Source organism: Felis catus, chromosome B2 (assembly GCF_018350175.1).
Source record: "Felis catus isolate Fca126 chromosome B2, F.catus_Fca126_mat1.0, whole genome shotgun sequence".
NCBI classification, from domain to species: Eukaryota; Metazoa; Chordata; class Mammalia; order Carnivora; family Felidae; genus Felis; species Felis catus.
Window position 1 is genome coordinate 81,609,149 of NC_058372.1, and position 23,887 is coordinate 81,633,035.

At 37.8% G+C, this 23,887-nt stretch overlaps 1 long non-coding RNA gene across 2 annotated transcripts in view; it reads left to right on the top strand.

Moving 5' to 3' along the window:
• LOC109499778 overlaps window positions 1-5,791 on the top strand; it is a 607,757-nt gene extending 601,966 nt beyond the window's left edge. For both annotated transcript variants that reach the window (XR_006598032.1, XR_006598033.1), the window contains exon 7: window positions 2,293-5,791. This is a non-coding gene — a long non-coding RNA (uncharacterized LOC109499778). The remainder of the gene's footprint in view (window positions 1-2,292) is intronic.
• Window positions 5,792-23,887: the final 18,096 nt, after the last annotated feature.

Consider the following 23,887-nt stretch of genomic DNA (forward strand, 5'->3'; position numbering starts at 1 on the left):
TGGATGCTGTTATTGCTGCGGACCTCCCCGCCCCCTGTTTTTAGAAACACCATGCAACCCTCAGAAGGCAATACTTTAAGTGTGTTTCTACTTCACCTGTTAGAAGCTCTAATGTATTTCATCATTAGACTCCTGTGGAAATATACAATGAAAGTAGGGGATCTGGTTAGTGCTGGAGGCAAAGTACTACTAACTCATCCCAAAAGATTGCTTTTTGATTAAGGGGCTCTTGCTGTAAGGTGCTCAGTCTTTCTTGCAGCTGATATGAACTGCTATTCTTGGCTATATAACCTAAGTTGAACATTTGATTTTTTTTTAAAGAAACAGCAATTATATTAAGGGGTCCTCATGTGAGATATAATTCCTTGAAAATTTCAAATAGAATTCAATAAGCAGACTCAACATCATACCATAGAGTTAGGCAGAAATTTGTAGAGAGAGAGGGTGGTGGGGAAAGATAGGGGTAATTCTGCCCAAAATATTTCATGGGTGAATGGGACCGTGTCAAATTCAATTCAGACTAGAAATCTTTCCTGCTGTAGGAAAATGAAGGGTAGTCAAATGAATAGCTGAGCTTAGAAAAACAGATAACTTTTTTCTTCCCTTTCACATAACCTGAAGAGTTAAAGGTTTTTTTTTTTTTTTTTTGGAGGAGAAGGAAGTAAAAGGGAGTAGGGGTAAACCCAGGGCAACTATATAATTTATTGTCCAAACTGGGACACTTTTAGAGTTAAAGGTACTCTATTAATAATTACACTGGATAAAAGGTAGAAATCGGGACTCTTGCAGGCAAACAGAGATGTTTGGTGACTCCTGGGAAGTACAATTAATAGGGCTTTATGTCCCTGGTCTTGTAGCCTTGCTGTGACCATGAGCTCACAGTAGAAACATTATTTCTATTGATGGCTTTTTTCCCCTAAGGTTTCTGATCATAAACTGTCTGTGGTGTAGGCAATCTCAATTACACTTTGTGGAGGGTAGGTTTTCTGTTCTTGACATTCTGTTATTAGATTAACAAGCATGTTATTGTTTCTTTTGTATATGGGCTTCTCCTATTTGGTACAATTGGAATGTGAAAAAAAGAAAAAGGATTTGATAGCATAGCTAAAGAAGAACATCAAAGCCCGCTGTTTGAATTATCTTGAACTGTTAGATATCTTTTGTTCTTCAGACCGCATCTATCTATGAATCCTGTCTCTTGTATTCCTCTAATAATACTGTTTTCTCCTTTTCCCCGAGAAAGGAAGAAAGCAGAATGAAATCTGTTGTGATTGTTTTATAAAAATCCTAGATTTCCCTCTCATAGTAGGGCTTTTTAAAGAATGAAATGCATGATGAGTACATACCCTTGGCTTAACATGATAGCCTTTGATGCTTCTCAGACAAAGTTTGAAACTGAAGGGATCAATTTTAAGCAAGAGCAATTATGTACTAACATTCCGAAAATGTACTTTGTTTCGTTCCATTCATCAGCTATCAGCTCTAAGAGCTTTGGATGGCAGCTTTCGCCTTGCATTTGTTAAAAATAAGATTGCCATGTAAATGACAAGAAAGTTTACTTGAGGAAAGGAAACTAGAAGTCAAACCAAGTTTGCTAATTTTAAAATACTGTATAGTCAGATTTCTTGCAGGCATTTTAGACATATTGTGTTTGTCACAGAACAAGCAGACCAGCCAATAAACCAAAGCAATTAGTCATGTCCACCAATTATTAAGAGCTCGTAAAATGCCAGACCTCTCGCTAAGGGTTTTATATACATTACCTCATTTAATCCTTATAGAAATCCTATTATAGGTATGATTTCTATGTAAGAGATGGAAAAGAAAAGCAAAACTCAAAGAGGGTAATTACTGGACCAAACTGACAGAGCTGAAAAGCAAGTCAAGGGCTTTCAGACTCTGCGGTTCCATGAAACTAGTATAACTATTTACTGTTTATAAGTGACAGGATTTAGATAAAATTATCAAAAGGCCAAAGTATGCCTTTGGTAATTAATTGTCTACTTGTATTATTGAATACTGAATGTATATTTTCAACACCAGCATTTTACTACTTAAAAAAAAAAATAACTCATTATGGAAGCAAAAGCTAACAGGGGTATCAGTGTGCTGCTTCGTATTTCACTTCCCTATCCTCCTTCCAAACTTGCTCGAACTTCTTTCTCACCTTCCTTACGCATCATGTCTCCCTGAGGAAAAAAGAATGATCTCCCAAGACTAGGTGTAGCAGCTCTTAACACATCTCAGTTCATTCTCTGCTCTGGCATGACAATTCACTATTCATCTTTCCAGTCATCTTTTTCCATAACGATCCTGAGAACCCCTCCTCCTTCAGAGGCCATCAGTTTGGTAACTCCCATCAATAAGTGAGTATTGAATTAAATTTACTAAACTGAATCACATCTCTCCAGACCCCAGTCTAGCAGCAGACTTCACCATGTCCTATATTTCTTGTCTGTTCTGCCCGGGAGAAAACTGGTTATCAGAAAGAAAAGAAAATGTTTGATAAATTCCTACATCCTGTTACAGAAGATAATAAAAATGTATTGATGGCCCTTGGGGCAATGGCGTTTACAAATGGTGACTTTAGTGTGGATTGCAAAAAGGTGCCTCCTGTGGTCAGGCTAATTGCAAAATGGAGCTTCCTCAGGCAGGAGGAGGCCCTGGTGTGTTTTGACCCCTCCCTTCGCCCCACAGAAGGCTCAGTACTGAGTTACAGGTGCCTTGGTGAGTGCTCTGGGGATTGGGGGGAGGGGTGGCTTTGAAGACATTTTTATCTTTTACATATTAAGTAAGAAGACTACAGAAGTAAACATTTTCATAGGAGACCAAAGAATGTTAATTAGTGAAGCTACCTTTCACATTACTTATATTTTGGAGAAAGATAATGAATCAAATTAGTTATAGCATTGCTAATGAGCATTAGCAATATAGTTTGGCATCAGTCAGACCTGTATTCGAATCCTGTCTGTGACACTATTTGCTATGTGACTTGAATATGTTACTTAACTTCTCTGGTCTCATTTTACTCACTGGGAAATGAGATAATAAAGTTCAACCCCGAGTGTTGGAGGGCAGGGTTAAATACACGAAGGTAAGCTTCTGGTATGAACAATGCATTCAGTTTTTGTTTGTTGATGTAGGATCTCAATATGCCCTGCTTTTGATTTTTAAAGATGTGCTTACATTCTTAGCATATCAATTAGTGCTATTAAAATAAATGAATAAATGAAAAAAGGAGTAGTGTATATAATAAGATGGCCAAAAAGAGTGCTAAATTGTAGTTTCAAAGTGGTAGCCTATGTCACTTCCTGATTTGTATTAATTTTTTTTATCTCATACAAACTGAAGAATATGAGCGCTAATATTTCTTTATGATGAATGTGGTTCATTGCCCTTCATCATGCTAAAGTAGAGATATTTAGGTAAAAACTGAATTTCACGTGTCAGAGTTGAATCTAGCCTGTCAGTAATACTTACTCAATAAAAAGAACACTTTTAATAAATAACTTTAATGGACATCACCTTTTAAAATGCAAAGTTATTGGAATGCTTTTTATTTGTCCAATCTGTTTTTTATTTGTACAAGCTAAATTCTATCCATTTGTGATGAGCACTTTATTTGGTTTCTGTCACATCTTTCTTCCAGAAAAGCTTTACTTATGGAGCTAATGACACAACTGAATTACGCATGGACTTAAGTGATAGGAAATATTTCTAAAATACTGCCCTTATGAATCTGCTAATAAGTTGATGCCTGTTTTTCATTAATGACCTGAAAAACAAGTGAAGCTTGTGGCATTTCAGGCAAAACTGTGTTGATTACAGCGCTTCTTCTATGTTATGCAGGAAAGAGTTTTTTCCAGTTATCGCGCATCTTGATTAAAATATGTGCAGATCCATTTTGAGGCATACAAAATATCGTTAGAAATATCTGCCGGGCATTCTTTTGAAACCAAGAGATCGAATAATAATATAGTGAAATTATTTAAGGCAGATTATGAAGAATGTGTTCTATAAATGGTGAAATTCCCAGCTCTACTCCTCACTTAAACTAGCAATGCAATTTTTTTAAATTAGATAATGGGGATACATTTTATGGTTTTGTCCTGTACGCTCGTTAACATCATTGTTTGCTTACTGCACGGTGATTCTAATATCATTTTATAAATACCATAGTATCGTTTCGCATTTGACATGAGAGAAAATGGGGTTGGGTTTTTAATATCCATGTCATTTCTCACCTTCTACACATACATTTTCCTACCTTTGTGGTTCCGATATAACTGGTGTGTGAATCTAGGAATAAAAGACAATGTCGGGTGTGCGGCGACAGAATTAGACTTGCCTGGATGACTGGCCTGGGGATGCAGCGCGGCTCTCTGGAGCTTGGCTTGCCACTCAGGGAAGCTCCATCATGGGATTATAGTGTTTTTTCAAGCTGTCTGATGAGAGACTTTTAACTCACAACATCTAGGTATTGCAATGCCTTCTTTCCGTCACGGTTGCTAGAAACACACAGCCTTTTGTCAGGCTACAGAATGTTTTAATTCCCAATGCAAATCTGGGTGACATGTTTGTTACGCTAGCGGATATACCTGACAGATCCTATTCTGAGTTTTCCAGGAAAAAACACACGGCAGCACGTTTGTGGGATATCAGTCCTTTTATGTGAGCATAGCATGCCTTTTAGTAATTGAAGAAACCATGTCAGACCGGAGCTGATTTGATATAAAAATAACTTGCAAGCTGTGTTTGTATATAATTCCTAGGGTAAGATCATTTTAACAGATCTGATTGTTAGTTTTAAGAACGGTTTTATGGTTTGCACGAAGCAGTAAATAATAGTAAGGGCAAATAAAAATAAAGCTTTCATCACACCTTTGTTAACCTTTAGAAATACATTCATTGAGTTTTTGAGTTACTTACACATATGTATACAGAATGTGTAAAGAATTATGGTGCGTGCACTCAAATAACCTATAAAACAGAACAATTACACACACATGTTTCTGAAGCCATAAGTCATAGGTGTTCATAAAAGTATGCTGAAGTGTATTTAATATTCAGTGCAAACATAGATATTAAGAAAGCTTTCCTTGAGATTTAAACTCCATTCTTTATTTATAATGAGATACATTGCCTTTAGCCACCAAAACACAGGTTCAGATTCTGGTCACTTAGATGTGAGGAAAGTCCCTGAAATGAATTGTTGGTCACAGTGTTTAATAATGTTACTGGGTTGGCTCTGGAAACACAGTCTCCAGGTAATAAAGTTCCCTGGGCCCAAAAGCACATCACATTTTAGATCACATTACACTGTGTCCCAAGGTTATCCATTTCTGTTTTTAGAATTAAAGGAAGGGAAAATATGAGTAAAGCTGGTTTTGAAATTTTTTATTACTTTTGTTTAGTACCACTACAAAGATTTTAGAAACATGTTCTCTCAACTACAAGGTGTTAGTATTTCTAAGATTTCAGCAGTATCTCTCCTTTCCTTCTTCATCCATTACATCTTCAGCTTGCTTTTGACTCCTTTGTATGTAAGGGTCTTTATTTTGAGTTTATCATCCTCAGTATGGGGTTTATTATTGGGGACTCTTCCATGTATGTCAATTTAGGAAGAACAAATAGTATAAAAGTAGGTGGGACTGGATTAGAACTGAGCATGTGTCCTTTTAATCTTTTCATTAAATGCAAAAAGTACACTTGGATAATCGTGTTTTATTTATTATTTTTAAACTAATTTTTCCTTTTCTTCTTTTCTATTTTTATTTTTAATTTTTTGACTTTAGAGAAAGAGAGAGAATTTAAGTGGGGGAGAGGGGCAGAGGGAGAATGAGAGAGAATCTTAAGCAGGTTCCACGCTCAGTGTGGAGCCCAATGGGGGCTTGATCCCATGACCCTAGGATTGTGACCTGAGCTGAAATCAAGAGCCAGATACTCAACCGTCTGGGTCACCCAGGAGCCCCATGGAGCATTTTAATCTTATTTGAATAAACTGCTGTGTTGGTTCAATTAATATGTTCAAATTTCTTTACTCAGCAAAAGTATGATAAAGCATTTAAACTTTTAGTTGCATTTCTGAATGTGTGACATGCAAAGAAGAGCTTATCTTGTTTCAATTTGTAGGCCACCAGAATTTATTTTCCTCTTAATACAGGTTCAAGAAAGACTAAGCACCTTACCTTACTGCTATAGGAGAGAATATTCTTAGACTCTACAAACTTATTGAAAGAGGATGGTGAATTGGCTGGGGATGTACGGCTTTATTTTGAATATTTTCATTAGTTTGTAAGATATTAAGATCTATTGTATTATTCTATTGAATTATTTGCTATTGTAAAGATTTGGTGAGTCACTGAAGAAATGCCTTTTGAGTTTTTATTTTTTTTCTTTCATATTATAAAGTGCCTGCTGGAGGGCTCAGGTATATCTAGGTTAATGTGTTTCTATTTCAGTACCCAAAAAACAAATGTGAGATCTTGGAAGGGTCATATTCACATCCCGGTTGACAATAATTGCTTAGGAGTGAGCACCTGCTGAAGAGGTGTAGGCTCTGCGGTAGAGCAAGGAGAAGGGGGCAGGGGGAGGCTTTAAACAAAAACTTTAACTGTAAAAGAAACAAGTTTTCCTCTGGGAAATTACTCAGAGTGCAATACAAGCATATTTTTCTAATTAAATAGATTAGTTTATGCCTTTGGCATTTAAAGAAAGTCCTTAGATTCATAGCCTCCTGAGTTATAAGTATTTCCCAGGTTAATTCTCTGGAAATTAAATCTGGCCCTATTTCTTGCCATTTTGTTCCTTTTTTTTTTTTTTCCTATTCCCATTTCTCTTTTCACCTCCAGATCATTCCCTTCTCTCTCTTCATGATCTGTCCACCTTCTCTTTCTCTTCCTGAACTTCAACCAATGGAAATGGGACAAGCATTGACATTCTCCTTCCATCTTTGTCCTCTAAATAGAATGAATTACCACTAGCCTGTGATACCATTGGGCTCATTTCAGCCCATTTTTATGCACAGCCCTTAGCTGTCTGCCTTGAATAAGTTAGTTGCTTACATATCCATCCCTATGACTGCACTTTGCGCATCTTGAAGGCAAGGGTACCATTCGCTTTCTTCTATCCACCAATGTCATACGCTCTCACACAGAGTAGGCACTCAAAAGAGATTGGATGGAGTGTGGTTGATCCTTATCAGTAAATAAACCCTTAAAAATCTGTGAAGAATCATCTTCCTTTTCTTTTTAAATTCACAGCCTTCCTCACTTACTTTATCTTTTTATACCAGCCTCCTCATTTCCTCTACACTCACTGAGGTACTGCAGAGAAGAGTAGAGACCCACACATTTGGAATATGTCTGCTGTGTATGTGCTGCGGACACAGAGGGATTCACTGGGCCCCAGAAGAAGGCTGAGGAGGGACCGGGACTGAGAAAGACATTGTATTGTACTAACAAGGAATCATTGGGAAATCATTTTAAGACTTTGACAATAATTTCCCAGTGGTTGGTTGTCTAGAAAAGGGAAGGGAAAAAGAGAGAAAGAAATAGTGTTTTCTACTGAATACCAAATAATTCCATACGACAATGCAAATCAAGTTTGAATGCCAGGAACGTAGAAATTAAAGCCCACTCAGCCATTAGGTTGTCTGTCTTGATCAGGAAGGCGTGGAGAGTCGTTCCCTTGGAAAAGCAAAGCAAAGGAAATGTAGAAAAGGAATTTGAAGGTGAGAGGCTTAAAATAAGAACGTTTTGCAGTTTGTTCCAAATGAAAGCCCCCGCAAGTCGGCAACACAGGGCTAATGCATCACTAAAATGGGATAAAGTAAACAGAATGTTAGATCAAGTCCTGCTCTTCAATACTGGGGAAATTATCTTATAAAAAGATTAAAAGAAAAAAGCATTAAGATCCTAAATAGCATGGCTTTACGAAATGTATCACTTAGAAGTATGGTTTGTGGCTTCATTCCGTATGACACATTGGCATACATACATAAAACAAATTGCTCTGAGTATTGTAACATGCAATTCCAAGGTCTCCTGCTTCGGGTTTGTGTTTTAGGTAAGTGGTTTCTATGTTTGTGCCTTTACTGATGGAAATTCATTTACAACCTGCTGCAGTGGACTTTTTGACTGTCTTTTTTGATGAACGGCTTTTCAGTATGTGACTTTTTTTTTTTTTTGAGGTTTCTGTGTCATGAAACACTTCTTCAAATGCTGCATATTATAACAGAAAATCGCATCAAGTAAGAAAGCTGGAGTCGAGGTTAGATGAAAAAAAAAACAAAAACAAACCCAAAATCTTTCTACTTCTTCCTCCTCTGTTTCTTAAACCTTTTGGCACTGCCTTAATGGGCACTGGTTTATCTTGTAATATTGCAGAATTTGGGGCCAAAGGAAAACGTACTGCGAAGAGTAAATGGGAATTTTCAACTTATAAAAAGTAATGCCGTTTACTAAGAGATTTACATTGACTAGAGGTGAGAGATTGGCGAGGTGTCAAGGCCAGGGTCAGAGAACCACATCCAATGTTATCTGTTAGGCACTTTTTAGGAGTAATGTGGCCAAATGGAGTCATAGTTCAGTGTCACAGTCTTACCACAAGAGGTATGAGAGCTACGTGGAAAAAAGAATCAGAGCCCTTTCCTTCTCCACCACTGGGCATTAGGGGTGGAAGTTCCCAGCTTTTTGCAAATGACCCTGACATATTTTTTTTTTCTTCCATAGCTAATTTTATTTATTCTTCTGCTTCAGCTTATCTCTGAGTGAACTTTGTGGCCCTGCTCCTGCCTCTCAGTAAATCTGAGAGACTCTACTAAAGTCAAAAATCTTTAATCATGGTAGACATTTACTTTTTAATAGACCAACAAGGCAATATAACTTCTTTATAGAGATACATAGCTATTTACTTTACATAAACCTTACAAACAAGCCATTTACCATCAGTGCCGCACCAGATACCTGTGTACATCAACTGAAGTGGGGTGGGGTGATTAAAGTTTCACTTCTTTCCAGAAGCCTTCCCTGGTGGCCGATCCGTTTCATGAGGCTTTTCCCTGTACTGAAAGTCTATTGTGATGTCTTTATTTTCTGTAACACACAATTAATTATAAATAACTATGTATTCTCCATTCAGAGGTTTGCCTCGAAGAGCTAAGGCAAATCTCCCAGCACTTTGTTATGTGATTCCAGAGGAGAAATACATATTTGTGTAAAAATCCAGGCAGCATTTATTAGTGTGCAGACATTTATTGAGCACCTACTATATACCACACCATCAGTTCAGTGCTGGGCATGCAAAAATGGCTAAAAACTTCAAGGTGTTACAGTTAGTAGAGAGAACAGATTTATAAATAAAGAAATTGCCTGCTATTCAATGTAATATAGCTAAAAATATACCCAGTGCTGGAGTTGTCCAGAAACAAGTCAGATGATTTATTACACTGGACTCAGGAAATGGTACTAAGAAGTCCCCCTAGAGATTCTTATTTCTGGGTTGGGTTCAAAGAATAACAAGGGTATTTGTTGTTGCTGTTGTTTATTTTTTTTTAAGTGGACAAGTAAAGGAAAAGGCATTGAAAGCATAACCATGGAAGTGTGAGACAGCCTATATTTATGTTTAGAAACTAAACGGACTTCCATAAAGAATGGCATTAATCAGGGGAACTAGGAAATAACGCTGAATAAACAAGGCAGAGATGAAAGGCCTTGCATGTTATGCCAGCGAACAGCAGATTAGAATGAAGAAAGTCACAGTGAAAGTAGCAAGGAATGACGTCTTCCAGGGAGGAAGGATGCATGGGTAGAAAATCCTTAGAGGTCCTAAAGCCTGGGGCCACTTGGTGTCCAGGCAGATGGCTTTCTAGGACTCAGTAACTTCTGGAAGCACTGTGCTCCCACACCACAGTACAGTGATTGAAATGCAGAGTTATGATCCCAAGTCATCAAGGAATGGAAAAATTATGTGCAATAAGCTTTGTTTATGAAGTCAAAGAAGTGTGTAATAGAGTTTAGAATGCCATCAAACACTGAATATTAGAAACAAGGTTTTTGGTGCTTATAGATGTGTTAGTTTATAAGTATATGAATCTTCTTATTCTCTGACAAGACCAACTATAGTAGGCATTATTGTAGTCTCTGCAACTTTTTCAGATCCGTGTTAGGGTAGTTTTACCTTTTAGAATTTAAGTTCCTTGTTGTCAGATAACTCATCTCATACTCCCTTACATCTCTGAAGCCAATGCTGTAGGTCTTCAATAAATCTCTTATGATTGTTTCTAGACCATGGTCCAGCACGTCTGTCCTGCCTTCAGGTTCTTTGCTGAGTCATTTATGGGACATCTCAGGACAGTCACTGAAATTTTCTGTGGTTTGTCCTGTTAGAAATAAATACATTAACTGTATCTTATTTTGCAGAATAGTTTCCTTAAGAAGCTAACTGGTAGTTCAGAGGATGACATGATATAGGGGGAAAAAAAGAGTGTCAATTTAGGACCCAGAGAACCTTTGGTTTGAATGCCAGCCACCATCCACTAGTGGGGTGGCCTTAGCCAAGATACAGTCTCCATGAGCCTGTTTCCCTTTGTGTAAGCAGAAAACAGATACAAAGAATGCAAAACCCTTGTAAACAAGAGAAATTATTTTTGTAAACCCCACAGCATACTGTTTAGCACAAAGCAGTCATTCAATAAATAGCTATTAGTATTTTAAAGTCATACTTAAAGACATTATTCTTTAATAACACAGCTAAAAGGTACACAATATAATCCTGAGAAAGGTGAGTAATATTGAAAGTAGTTCACCAAATATAAACCAGAGTAACCTCTATTATTTTCCTTTTTTGCCCCTGGGATTTAATACTGATGGCACTTCACCTTGCCCTAGGTCAACAGTTCCTGCAATATTCTGAAATAAGATAATATAGAATGCATTTTACTTCTGTGGGGTTTTTTTTGGAATATTTAGATGTTTGAATATGATAAGACTGATATAAAGTGAAAGAAGAAAGAGAACTAACAGACTAGCAATTTGAAATATAACACTGGAAACCAAAGGAAAAGTAGATTTCCTTTTTAAAAATTTTTTTTTACATTTATTTATTTTTGAGAGACAGAGAGACACAGCACAAGTTGGGGAGGGGCAGAGAGAGAATGAGACACAGAATCCGAAGCGGGCTCCAGGTTCTGAGCTGACAGCACAGAGCCTGATGCGGGGCTTGAACTCATGAACCGTGAGATCATGACCTGAGATGAAGTGGGAAGCATAACCTACTGAGCCACCCAGGCACCCCAGAGAAGTAGATTTCTTAGAACACAGAGGCACTGAGAGGGACAAGGGAAGGTATTGACGGTAGAATCATTTCTCAGAATGCATATGCTGTAACAGCAAACTTATTCTAAACATGTTTCTTATTTATATTTTTAGGTTATTCTTATTGCAAATTCAAAATTTCACAATCACAAACCCTCTCTTTCGTTCTAACCCCTATTTTCCTATAAGATCACAGGACACTGTCAGCAAGATTTGTTCCTTTTTTCCTGGCCTCTTCAGCACAAATGCATTTTTATGTCTGCATTTCCAGAAGGTTGTGTTATTGGTTTTGTGTTTTGTTTTGTTTTGTTTTGTTTTTGTTTGTCTTTGACATTGATGATTAAGAAATGGCAATGACACCTAGGCTTCTTTTCCCTGGTTAAAAAGAGCAAAGTACATATTAGTAGTGACTACCTATTTTAAATCCCCTTTTTCTTTGTCTGTCGACCTGTCTGTAATCATCAGAGTGGAAAATAACTTTGAAAACTCAAGCTCAGGGGGAAATAAAAGGAGCTTTAGTGCCTCAATATGGCAAAAGGACTGGTAGCCAGAGTTGTCTTTTTGAAATATAAGTTTTACCCAGTGTCTGCAAAGTTCTACAAAATGCACAACCACGTAGTGTAAACCCCAGATTGGTCTCCTTGACCTGTAGTTTTCCTGTGAATTTTGTCACATGGATACCTAGGGAGAGAAGAGATGGCTAGTTGGTCATTAAGAGAGAGAAGGAAAGGAAAGGAAGGGAGGAAAGGAAGGAGAAGAGAGGAGCGGAGAGGGGAGGTGAGGGGAGGAAAAATTTACTCCAAACTGGAAAGTCTGAAATTTACTTCTGGCTATGTTGGACTCAAATTTCATTAATGACCCTTATCTGTTTGCCTCCCTCAGCAAATTCACCCTGTGTATTTTGTGCTGAGAAATGGTCCTTCATGTTTGCCCTGGTTTGTTTCTCGTCAGTTTCCCTTTCACAGTGTTCATTCTGTTGTCTGTGCCAGACTCTGTGAAAATACCTTAGCATTCTTTTCAGGCTTTGAAGACTTTTTTTTTTTTTAATGTGTTGAGCTTAATCTTTTCCAGCTTCATTTCTATTAAGGTTGTAGGAGGTTTCATTATTTTTCTTTCTATTTCTTTTCTCCTGCTGCTGCATTTGTAGACACATTGTCTCGATGGTCTCTATGATGTGATGTATTATGCATGCCCTTTCTAGTGGGATTGGCGTGGGAAGAGCAACAAAGGGATGGGGAGCTCTGAGAGGTCATATACCCTGAGGAACGCCCACTGATGACAATGCTGACCGACCGCAATGGATGGTCTGGCGGAGCTGGTGGGGGTGCGATTCCAAAAAGAACATTTGTTTTGTTTCATCCAGGAGCCTGAATGAAGAGCAATCTTTTTGTTTGTTACAGTGATGGGTAATTTGGAGCACTTCCCTTTGCATGAAGAAATTTGCTATTCTAATCAAAATCTCGTCCCTTTCTACAAACCATTATAAGATACTTATGAAAATAGGCAGATTCAGATTTCCTGTTTGAATCTTTGTCAGCTTTCACTTTTATGCTCATTTGCAGAATCACATAACTATGAAAGGCCAATTAGTTCTAAGTCCCCAGAAAGTGACAGAATAAATTGCTTTCTTCCTAGCAAATCAAGAATAATATTGCGGGTGCAGTGCAAAAGTGTCCACCCAGAGATTTCAGTTCATTTTATCAATCTAATAGAGTGCTTTCGGCCTGTCTTCTGTGACTGGTGGATGCTTCCAGTGTACATGTTCCTGTCAGAGCTCTTATATAACACTTCTCCCCTTCCTTGCCGAGATAGGATAAATCTGTAGCTTTGAGTCGTGCATTGGTCAAGACGCTTAGTGTGGAATAGATCTCTCATGCCAGTCAACATTTAAGTTCAATCAAGGAATTCACAGAATTCTGTTCAGCAGTGTTGACCGTCACTCACTTCATATCCCTTAATGCAGTGTAGTGGGCAGTCGATTGTGTTTTTTCCCCCACAGAGGATGGCTGGGATAATGTTCCTGTTAATTGGGATTGCTATGCAAATAGGGTTGGAGACCATAACATAATTGTAATTTTCAAAATCAAGCTGTCTCAAAAGAGATTCAGCCGATTATGGCTTTTCTGAGATACTGCTCCTCCTGAACACACATATGTGAAAATTGCTTTCTGCCTCCATATTTCTCTCCGTGGCGTTTCTCCATTTCTTCAACACTTTTATCTCAAGTTGACCTGAGCAACTCCACCATGCTGGGCAAGCTCATGGCACCCAAGCAAGAGAAATGCCATTTTTCAAGCTATAAGAGAACCATTGTTCTAGCTCCTCTGGAAAGAGGTCACACGCGGTCAGGAACATTTCTAGGAGTCAAGGTAAGTTTGATCACCAAAGAAGCAAGCCATCTCTCTTGTTCCACGCTCAGGATTTTCACTGAAGGAACCTTTGCTGCTTACTCATCATTGCCAGAATTATTATTCTTGGTGCCTTAGAAATGAGGGCATAATAACAAGGGACTTGACATAGAATTAGTGTTGAATTATTTTGTTCTCTTAAGTCCGTTAGCTCTTACTGAAAAACTGTGAATTACTAATAGTTTCTTGCTCACATGTGGCATGTACTTTGATATAAATGAATTGTATTCAATCAGTGATGTTTTATAATGAGTAGCAGATTTATTCACAGTAACTGGATAACGAGGAGGCTACAGCCTATTTTTGTTGTTGTTGTTGTTCAGGGGAATGGATACAGGATATTTGGAGGAATTTTGTTCTGGATTCCCGTGGAGTTACATACAACATTTCTATTAATACACAACGAGTTTGACATGATTAGTGTCATTACAACAAACTCCAAAGGGGTTAATGAGGATTTGCTACTTGTACGGAAGTATTGCTGTGCAGAGACTGTCACTGTGTAATTCCAGGGTGGCCTCATTTCGTCAGAACTTTTGGATTAGAGATATTCAATAAAAACATCTGTAAACTGGTATAAGATTTACATTCTTCCCCCTGTTAGAGATGACATTGCTAACGCTACTGCACCACTGGGGCTCATTTAATCTAGCAGTCATTTCAGCAAGCACTTCATAAAAAACAATTATTGAATTAATTGTGATGTTTCCAGTCCAGTGTTCATTTATGATATCCTCTCCACCTGTAAACTTCTCTCCCAGTTGCCTTGTAGAAGTAAAACTGGATAATTTCACAGCCTATAAAATATGTGTTCTTTTTGTTAATATAAAATCTCTGACAAGAACTCTATTGGTAGAGAACATACAGTTCTAGTGTCATTTTGTCCTGCTCTAGGGAAATAAAACCTTGTCAATTTACCAGGAGATAAGTTCATTCAAACTCTGTGCCTACCTTTCAGCTGTCCTTCCTTGAAAGGGCTCCTTCACATACCCTCCCACAAAAATTCAAAAATTCACTGAATGTTTTCTTCCTTGAGTTATTTTTAACTATATCAGAAAAGAAAAAAAAAAAGAAGAAGACTCTGAAGCTTGAACATATTTATAAAAAAGAAAAAAAAAGTGTTTTATCTTCCCCAAATCTCACACTTTTTTTGACTGGAGGTTCTAAGTTATGTTTTTGTTTGGTTCATTTGCGTTGTTTCTCAAAACTTCGCAAGGTTGAGCTGGGCACCTTCATTTCTAAAGTTTACATTTAAGTAATTTTCTAAGATGTGTGCTACATAGGGTGATGAAAAGAGCCATGAAGATGAACCAGTCTGGTAAAGAGCAATTTGGAACCGAAACGTCTGAGACCAGAGCATAATAAGTTGGGGTGACACAAATAAGGGTCTTTGTTTGATTTCTATGCAATATGGAACCTTGAGTCACTAACACATCATCAGGCAGCTCAGTGTGTTCATATCTGAGCTTTTCTCTTGTACCTGCAGAGATCGGTGCTTTGGCTACAGTTACAGATATCTCTTACCCTACTTACCTGACAATTTAAGGTGTAGATTAAGCATCCACTCATCCTAAAGGAAGGTGGTGCTTTTTTCGATAGTATGGGTTGAATCTAAATAAACTGTTCCAATGCAGAGGCTGTTTCTGAAGCCAAACAATACATACTTAGGGAGGTCTGATGGGGGAAGTTGTGTGTAAACAAACCTGGGAGTGAGAAGAATCACACAAGATATTACACTTGAATAGAATTGCATTTGTATTTCAAATAAGTCAGTGGGGATCAATACTTGGAGTAACTTTTTGAAAAAATTCAGTTCACGTTCAACCTTTGAAAAACTAATGGCATGGTGGACAGCAACCTTCAGAAAATGGGACCCACTACAACAAAGGAGTAGTGATCACATGCATCTTGACCAACAAGTTATTGATTCTAGTTGGAATCCACAGCCATTTCTGTTACGCTGTAGAGGGATCGACGGAGGCAAGAAGGTAATGGATTCCTGGTGATGCTTAGCTAAAAATAATCACTGCATGGCGGAGATGGGGGGGGGGATGTTCTATATCTTCATTGTGGTCATGGTTGTACCAATTTCTACATGTGCTAAAACACATAGAATTGTAAACCAAAAGGAGTCAGTTCTACTCCGTGCAACTTTTAAAATAGCAGTAGAAAGAGTTACAGTGAAGTGACAGTTTAGACTAGTTCTGCTGTGTGTCATAGAAGAATAAGGAGAGGGACTTGATTGATGGATTAACACATTAATATAAAAGCTGAGAGAAAAAAAATCATGTAATAAGATATAGTAGAAACAACAATTATATTTTCAAAAAAGACATTGAAAATGACTAAAAATTGAACATGTGAAGTTATTTATAAGGATGCCCCATCAGCTTCTGATGAAAGCTGACTCCCCAGCTAGGCATTCAAACCTCTTATAATATGCTCCCAACCAACTTTTCAGGCCGCATCTCCCTCTACGTACCCCCATGCACAATTTATCCACAATTCAGACATTTTAAAAATTCCAAACACTGGATGTTCTGTTATTCATTTGGTGGCAAACCCTGCTCTGAACTCACATGAGCCTATTTATGTCTTATGTATGTCACTTTGTGTGAATATTTGCATGTTTGATGTAGAAATACTACTTTGTTTGATTACTAGGTGTTGCCCAGAGCCTACAGGGTATGTTTTAATATATAGTATGTGAACTGCATTCCCCTTTTACAACCTGATAAAAAATCCAAATTCCAAAACATATCTGACCCCAAGGGTTCCTGATAAAGGATTACGGGCTGTGTTTTCAACAGAAATAGTCGAAAGACTATTTCTGAACAAAACAGATGGTACCACCTACTACTTCAGACTGTTTCGTGTGTTTGTGCTTTAGCGCATTTGCTAATATTACTACCTGCATTCTGAATGCACAGTTCTCTTAACTCAGCCATATGAAAGTCAAGTTTAAATGCCACTGCCCCCAAGCGGACCACCCCAGCTGAGCTTGCCAACTCTTTCTTCTCTGGTTGTAACTCTCTTACATATCCTTCTAGATTACAATTCTCATGAGGGCACAGACTACTCTCATTAGACATGACAGTCTAGGATCCTAATAACAAGGTTTGGGATCAGAATATCTCTGGAGAAATGGTTAAGATCATGGCCAAGGATAAGGGCCAAAGGATAGAGGCCAAAACTCCTGGTTCAAGGCTAGTATGAAATGTTGATTGAAGCTGAGGTCTTACCATGGGGCTTAGCCGGAATTGGTTGGTATCAACATGGTAGAGGCCCCTATACTAAAAAGACTAGTTACCATGCATTAACCACTGATTAAGAATCAGGACCTGTGAAGACACTTTAAAATCATTATTATTTCTTTTAATCCTTAAATTTTTAAGTAGTTACCATTACCTCTATTTTACGGGTGAAGGACTAAAGCTTAGAAAGTGTAAGCCCTTGACTAACATCATATAATTAGTAACAAGCAAAGCCATGATTTGAACTCTGTATCTCTAACACCCTAGTCCTTATTCATAACCCACTCTGTGACACTGCCTCTTCAACTGGGGCAAACAGAAGTGGTGAGAAATTAAAGTTAAGTGAGCTAGATCCTGGAGTTGGAACTTGGGACAGGATTTAGCATGATTTTCAATGCATGCCATTTTACCAATGGTATACAGTGGCTAATTTTGATCTTACATTTAGGAGCACTTGGGTTTTTCCTAATAAGCTCTGAAGTGTCACCTCTTTCTGTTCTTACAGTTCTGTTGTCTCTCAGGATGGGTTCTATACCCTAATTGAGGCAGCAAATACACCTAAGAGTATTCACTGTATGAAACCACAGAAGATCAATGAGAAGACAGATTAAACCACACAATGGGAGATCAAGTGGAGATAGAATACTTTAAAGTCTTGAGATTTTCTCTGGGTATTCTTCAGGATATTACCTCTTTTTGACTTCTTGAACCTGACAAGAACCAGATCCTACTCATTCTTGCTCCTAGTATTAAACAATACAGTGCCTTGAGTATAAAAATAAATAAATAATTTTTTTATGGAACAAATTCCTGCTAATAGAGACTGGAGCCCGGGGCACCTGGGTGGCTCAGTTGGTTAAGCATCTGATTTTGGCTCAGGTTATGATTCATGGTTTGTGAGTTTGAGCCCCACTTCGGGCTCTGTGCTGACAGCTCAGAGCCTGGAGCCTGCTTTGGATTCTGTGTCTCATTCTCTCTCTGCCCTTCCACTGCTTGTGCTGTGTCTCTCTCTGTCTCTCAAAAATAAATAAAATGTAATAGAGACTGGAGCTGGACAGCTTGATAAGAACATAGTGCTGTTGACAGCTATTTTGTGATATCAGGCAGTTTCCTTATGCTCTAAGTTTTGAAGATTTCAGAATAAAGTATAGATCTTTATAGACATTCAAAGAAGAACTAATAAACTTTATGTTTCTTTAGTTGGACATGATGTTGGAAACCACATTAATTTCTCCCAGCATTATTTTATGGTTTCTGTAGCCTAAAGGATTTTGAATGTATTGAATCCAATGGGAGAGCATCCCAGTAGTGTCAACAAAAAGCTGCCACTCCTTATTCTTCTCAGTTCAGCTTTTCATTCTGAATCCTATCTGTGCAATCAGCAACTTTCACTCCAGGAAAGGAGACTGTAGATGAATTAATGAGAACGGACTTAGCATAGGTCCCCCTCAACAATTTATAGCCAGTAAATTAAAATCACCTGTTGGTCCAATGCATTAGCATTGCTGGCTCTTTGCTCAAACCCTTCAGGATTAGTTTAAGCTCAGAGGGATAAATAGGCATAAATAAAAATGTATTTTTCCATCTCTCATTCCACAAAGTTGTAAAATAGTTGAGAATTTTTTTCCTACTATATTTGGCTTTTACTGTTCTTGAGAAGCAGGGAAAAGGAAAACATAAGAGGATGTGACACTCCTACTACTTTTGCTCTGTAATATGTAGACATATACAAAAAATGGGGTTTTCCATTATTAATCAGTAAACATTGACAATGGAAATATTTTATTAAGTAACCATATATTTTTTACTCAGTGTTTAGGAGGTTGACTTTGGATGTCATCAGACTTCTACTCCAGGAGCCAGGTAGAAAAAAATTCTTAGGTTCTCCTCATTGATATACCAACAACTGAGCGAAGATTCTTTAGTGATCTCTGAAAATGGACTTGAGCAGTTAATTCTCGCAGGCTGTCTTTGGAGCACTGGAGGTTACACTAAGGACTCTCCTTGCTGCCTGCAGTGGTCTAATTTATGAACAGAGACATACATTTCAGGGAAGGAAGATATTTGAAATGTACATGTTGCCAAGTGGAACCATTAGAAATACTTTGGAACTCTTGTTAAAAGTACAAATGTTGGCACTTCAGTTCACACCTAAATTTTCAGGATCTCCACGGTTGAGGCCAGAGAACAAATTTTTAATATGTTTTATAGGTAATTCTGATAAGCAGCCAGGTTTAGGAGTCAATTGCTAGTCCAGACTATGATCCATTTATTCTGCAAATAGTGATGAAGTTTCTATGGCTAATGGTCAACCAGAGTATGGTTAGTCAAACAGTTTGCACATAACCTAGGGATCATTTGCCTGAGTCTCTAATCTACTCAAGAAACCTGGGTATTTAATATTTAAATAGAATACACTCAAACCCACAGCTTGCACATCTTTAGAAAATATTCCTCACAACATCTTTGAGGATTATGGAGGGAAATGTAGCTAGTTTGATTTGAGTTGTGCTGTGTATAAAAAATACACACCAGATCTAATGATTTTTTGAAACAAAAATGTTATATACATCATTAATAATATTTTATATCGATTATATGTCAAAGTGCATATTTTAGATTTATCGGGTTAAATATGTAATTAAAATAATTTCACCTGTTTCTTTTTTAATGTGGCCACTAGAACATTTAAAAGTACACGTGTACCTTGCCTTATATTTCTGCTGGACAGAACTGCCCTGTATTTTAGAGGACTGAGCCACAGAAAATCAGATAGAGCATTCAATTTCGGTTGATCACTCTTTAAAATCTTCCTTCTTCCATCTCCAAAGTATGATTTTTTTTTTACCATGTTCTTGAGAATCAACTGTTTGCCAGGGTATTTTATAAATGCTATTTCTAATTCTCATAACAAGCTTCACACAGGTATTGCACTGATTTTTCAGAGGAAAAAACTGCTGTTTCCAGAGAGTAACTATACATCATAACAACTGCTCTTTATGGCATACTTACAATCTGAGAGGCATTATACGTATTATATCTAAAAATATGTATTATGCCAATTTTGCACATGAACAGAATGAGGTTTAAAGAGGGCAAGCTGTTCATCCAAGACCTGTGCTAGGTTCCAGCTGGGGCTGACTCCAGAGTCCTTGTTCGTTCCACCACCTCCACTAATAAGCAAGTCTATATTGTTTTTTGAGCATTACTATTTAATAAGCTGCAATACAAGGAGACACAGTGACTGGCTTTTATTTATCAAATATGTGTTATCTTTGGTTTGGCACTGTTGGAGGAGGTGGAATTATATAGCCCCTCTTTCACTGCTTATCACATAGCATGTGCCGTTTGAGACCCCAAACAACTTTTTTGCCTTAGCATTCCCCTTGGCTGAAATAAATTCAGACGGAAGGCTCATTCTGGCCTCGCCCCCATTCTTCACCGCAGGGCAGCTGTTGCAGGTGCTCAGCCGTCCTGTAACATGGTACTGCTGTGTGCTGGCAAGAGCAGCAGCCATGGGGGAAATGCACCTATTCGTAAACTAGCATGACTAACTAGCATCCTCGGGATGATGAGTAATCCAGGGCCAAGCACTTGGACGACTGATCTACCCTGTGTGCCTCTGGGTAACGGCGGTGCTACGTACACCTGCACTTCTGCTTGCAGTGAGCGAAGACACCGGGAAAGTGGCCTTTCCCGCTGCTCTGGATAGGCCAGTCAAGGAATCATAAAATCGATCAGTAGAAAAAATGCCTGTTTACTGTGGACCCAAGTGGATGCATCAAGACCTGTCATTCCATAATCATATACAGGATGCAAATAGAACGAGTAATAGCATATGCTACCTGAATACCTTCCATGAGCTAGCCTTTGTGCCAGATGCTTTACAGGTTTTATCTCTAATCCTCACTGTAACCTGGAAATCTAAGTACTACTATCTCTAGGTGAAGAGAGTAGGATTTTTAGACTGAAAACACCGGAGAGCCTCAGAATGGAGTTTCCAGCCTATTTTGGCCTTGTGGAACTGTTTTTGTTTTTTTATAGTGCAGTCAGTTTTACCAAAAAGGAAAATTTGGGAAGAGCAGCAATTTTAGTGGATGTTTATTGTTTTTACCTTTGCTTCTGGAAGCATAATGCCATTGTTATAATTGTCTGAAAGTCAGAGAGCAAGCTGCCTGAGATGCTTTGTAGATATGAAACAAACTTCAAAGAAAATCTAGTTTACTTCCCCTCCATATTAAAGTTTGATATTTATATTTCATGCATCTTAATGTCTACAAAGTGAAAAAGTTAAATCCCAGTGCCGCATTCCCATCCAGTTTAATTTTTATATGCAACAATATACCCTACTTAAAGGGTATTGGCTTTCACTAAATTTTGATTTTTTTTCCTAAATGGGAGGAAACTGGCAAGTAGAAGAGAAACTTGGTGGACATTGCTTAGAATAAAATGTATATAAGGGGTTAAATAATAACATTCTTAAAATAGCATTGATAAGTAGCCACATGATAAATTGAAGACAGATTGTGATGTGTAAAATGGGAGGATATTCCACAGATAGCATCAAACTAAGCAACTTTAAAAGATATGAAACTCACAAATGTTGAAATACTGCAGTTAAATTACATTTGGGAATTCAAAATAAATCCTTTGGCAGATATCTAAACCCCAAAAGTGGCAATTATAACATATGAAGAACAAATGTGGGCCTTGCTATGTTTTTAATACACCATAAATTAAATTATTTCTAATGTGAGTTGTTTAATACTATAAAATTTGCTTTTCCTAAGGGTTGGAAAATGTAGTTAGCATTGTACACATGTAAATATTATTTACTATAAAAGAGGAGACTTTAGAGCCAAGTTGCTGAGGTTTCTAGAGGGGTTATATTATATCAGCAGAAATAAAATCTCCATTTACCCGCCACTGCAGAGACCGGTGTCACAGAAAGAGAAGGGCTTGGGAAATGGGCCGGGTTTTGAACCTTTCCCCTTCTACTTTCCAGCTATATCAGCAGTGACACATGACTTAACCTCTCTGAACCTTAATTGTTTGAAATGAAAAGTGGGTATTGTACAAAGGCCTTGTTGTCAGGAGGATTAAGTTATAAAACTTAAATGACACTCCAGGCAAACAGTAGAAATCTGAAAATAAAAATATTAGTTTTTCTTTGCTTTTGATCAATTTACTTAGGAAAGTAAATTAATATGGAAGTTAAATCTTCTAAAGTGATCTTTGCATATTTCCCATTAGGAATAAATTCCTGGAATAGTGGAAGATATATAGCATGATTGGGATTATTCATTATTTAAAGACGTTCTAGAATGTTTCTCCTAAAAGTAATATTTAGGCGTGTTTGATGTTCTTGTCAACTGATTGTCACATCAGTTGTATAGTGATTTGTATCCGCTTTTTATTTTTAACTCATGTTCTTTAATCAATCATGTATTTATAGCTTGTTCCATACCTAAATTATAAGCTACTTGAGGTCAGGGTTTTCTTCTACTATTCTCTTGTAATGAGTGCCTGGTTTACGAGCAAACTCATTCATTGTTTCTGCTGGGAATATAAAGGTAAAAATATGTGTCTTGGACACATGTTTTAGACTATTTTCTAAAGAAAATCTTGAAACCTTTAGTCATCTTTAATATCTCTCCACTGCTCATGAAACTGAGTACAAACCCAATTGAAGACCATCTGGGATATGGATCCATAGTGGTCGTTCACACATTCTTGTTCTACAGTTCTGATAAACATATCCTACACAGAAGACTGCATACTGCTCAAATACTATGCTCCACTACTACGTCATTGAGTCTTTTTTTTTTAATTTTTTTTCAACGTTTATTTATTTTTGGGACAGAGAGAGACAGAGCATGAACGGGGGAGGGGCAGAGAGAGAGGGAGACACAGAATCGGAAACAGGCTCCAGGCTCTGAGCCATCAGCCCAGAGCCTGACGCGGGGCTCGAACTCACGGACCGCGAGATCATGACCTGGCTGAAGTCGGACGCTTAACCGACTGCGCCACCCAGGCGCCCCATGTCATTGAGTCTTTACTCAGACTGTTCCTTTTCAAGAAGTAGCCTATCCTATTGCTACCTGTTGAAACCCTACATCATTCTTCCAAGCATATCCCAAATTTAGATATTATCTTCTCTATTTCTCTCTCTTCTCTGAAACCTTTTCCCACGTTGGTTTTATCTCTCCTACAGAACTTGTAGATCACAGAGACCTATAACAGACCTTAGAGATAACTATTACACAACTATTATTATGGGTCATAATAGTCTATTAACCATACAAAAGGTGGGATTCTATTTTGCCTCTTGTCTCTCAAACTAGGGATAGTTCTGTTGGAACAGGATTCCTGCAATGTTGTCTAAGAACCCTTCCTTACTCCTTCAAACCTGGGTATGTGCATCCTTAGCTGTCTGCAGATACCTTTGTCATATTGCTTATCAGATGGCATTGAACCTCCTTGTTGGTTTTCCAGTGCATCTACTAGTCAAGGGGTTCCTGGATGTCTTTTATTGCTATACACACATAGCCTCACAAAGTGCCTGACAAATAGAAGACAATAAATGTCTGTGGAATGAATGAGTATATTGTCTGATTGTTGAATAACCCTCAAAATCAATTTATTGTGAATATGCCTCATTTGAATACAATTAAAATGTAAAATGTCTCATAATCTGTGTGCTTCTTAGAACTGGAAAATATTCTCTCATTGTTATCTGTTTTGTTTCTCTTAAAAATGTAAAGACAATTTAGCTAATTACCTCATAAACCTCCCTTTTTCCCTTAGTAATTTTTGCCCTCATGACTATCAATGCATGCCAACCCCCCCCCCCCAAAACCAAAAAGTATATTTGGGTGAATGGCTGGGATGAAGCTTACCTTTCGAAGAG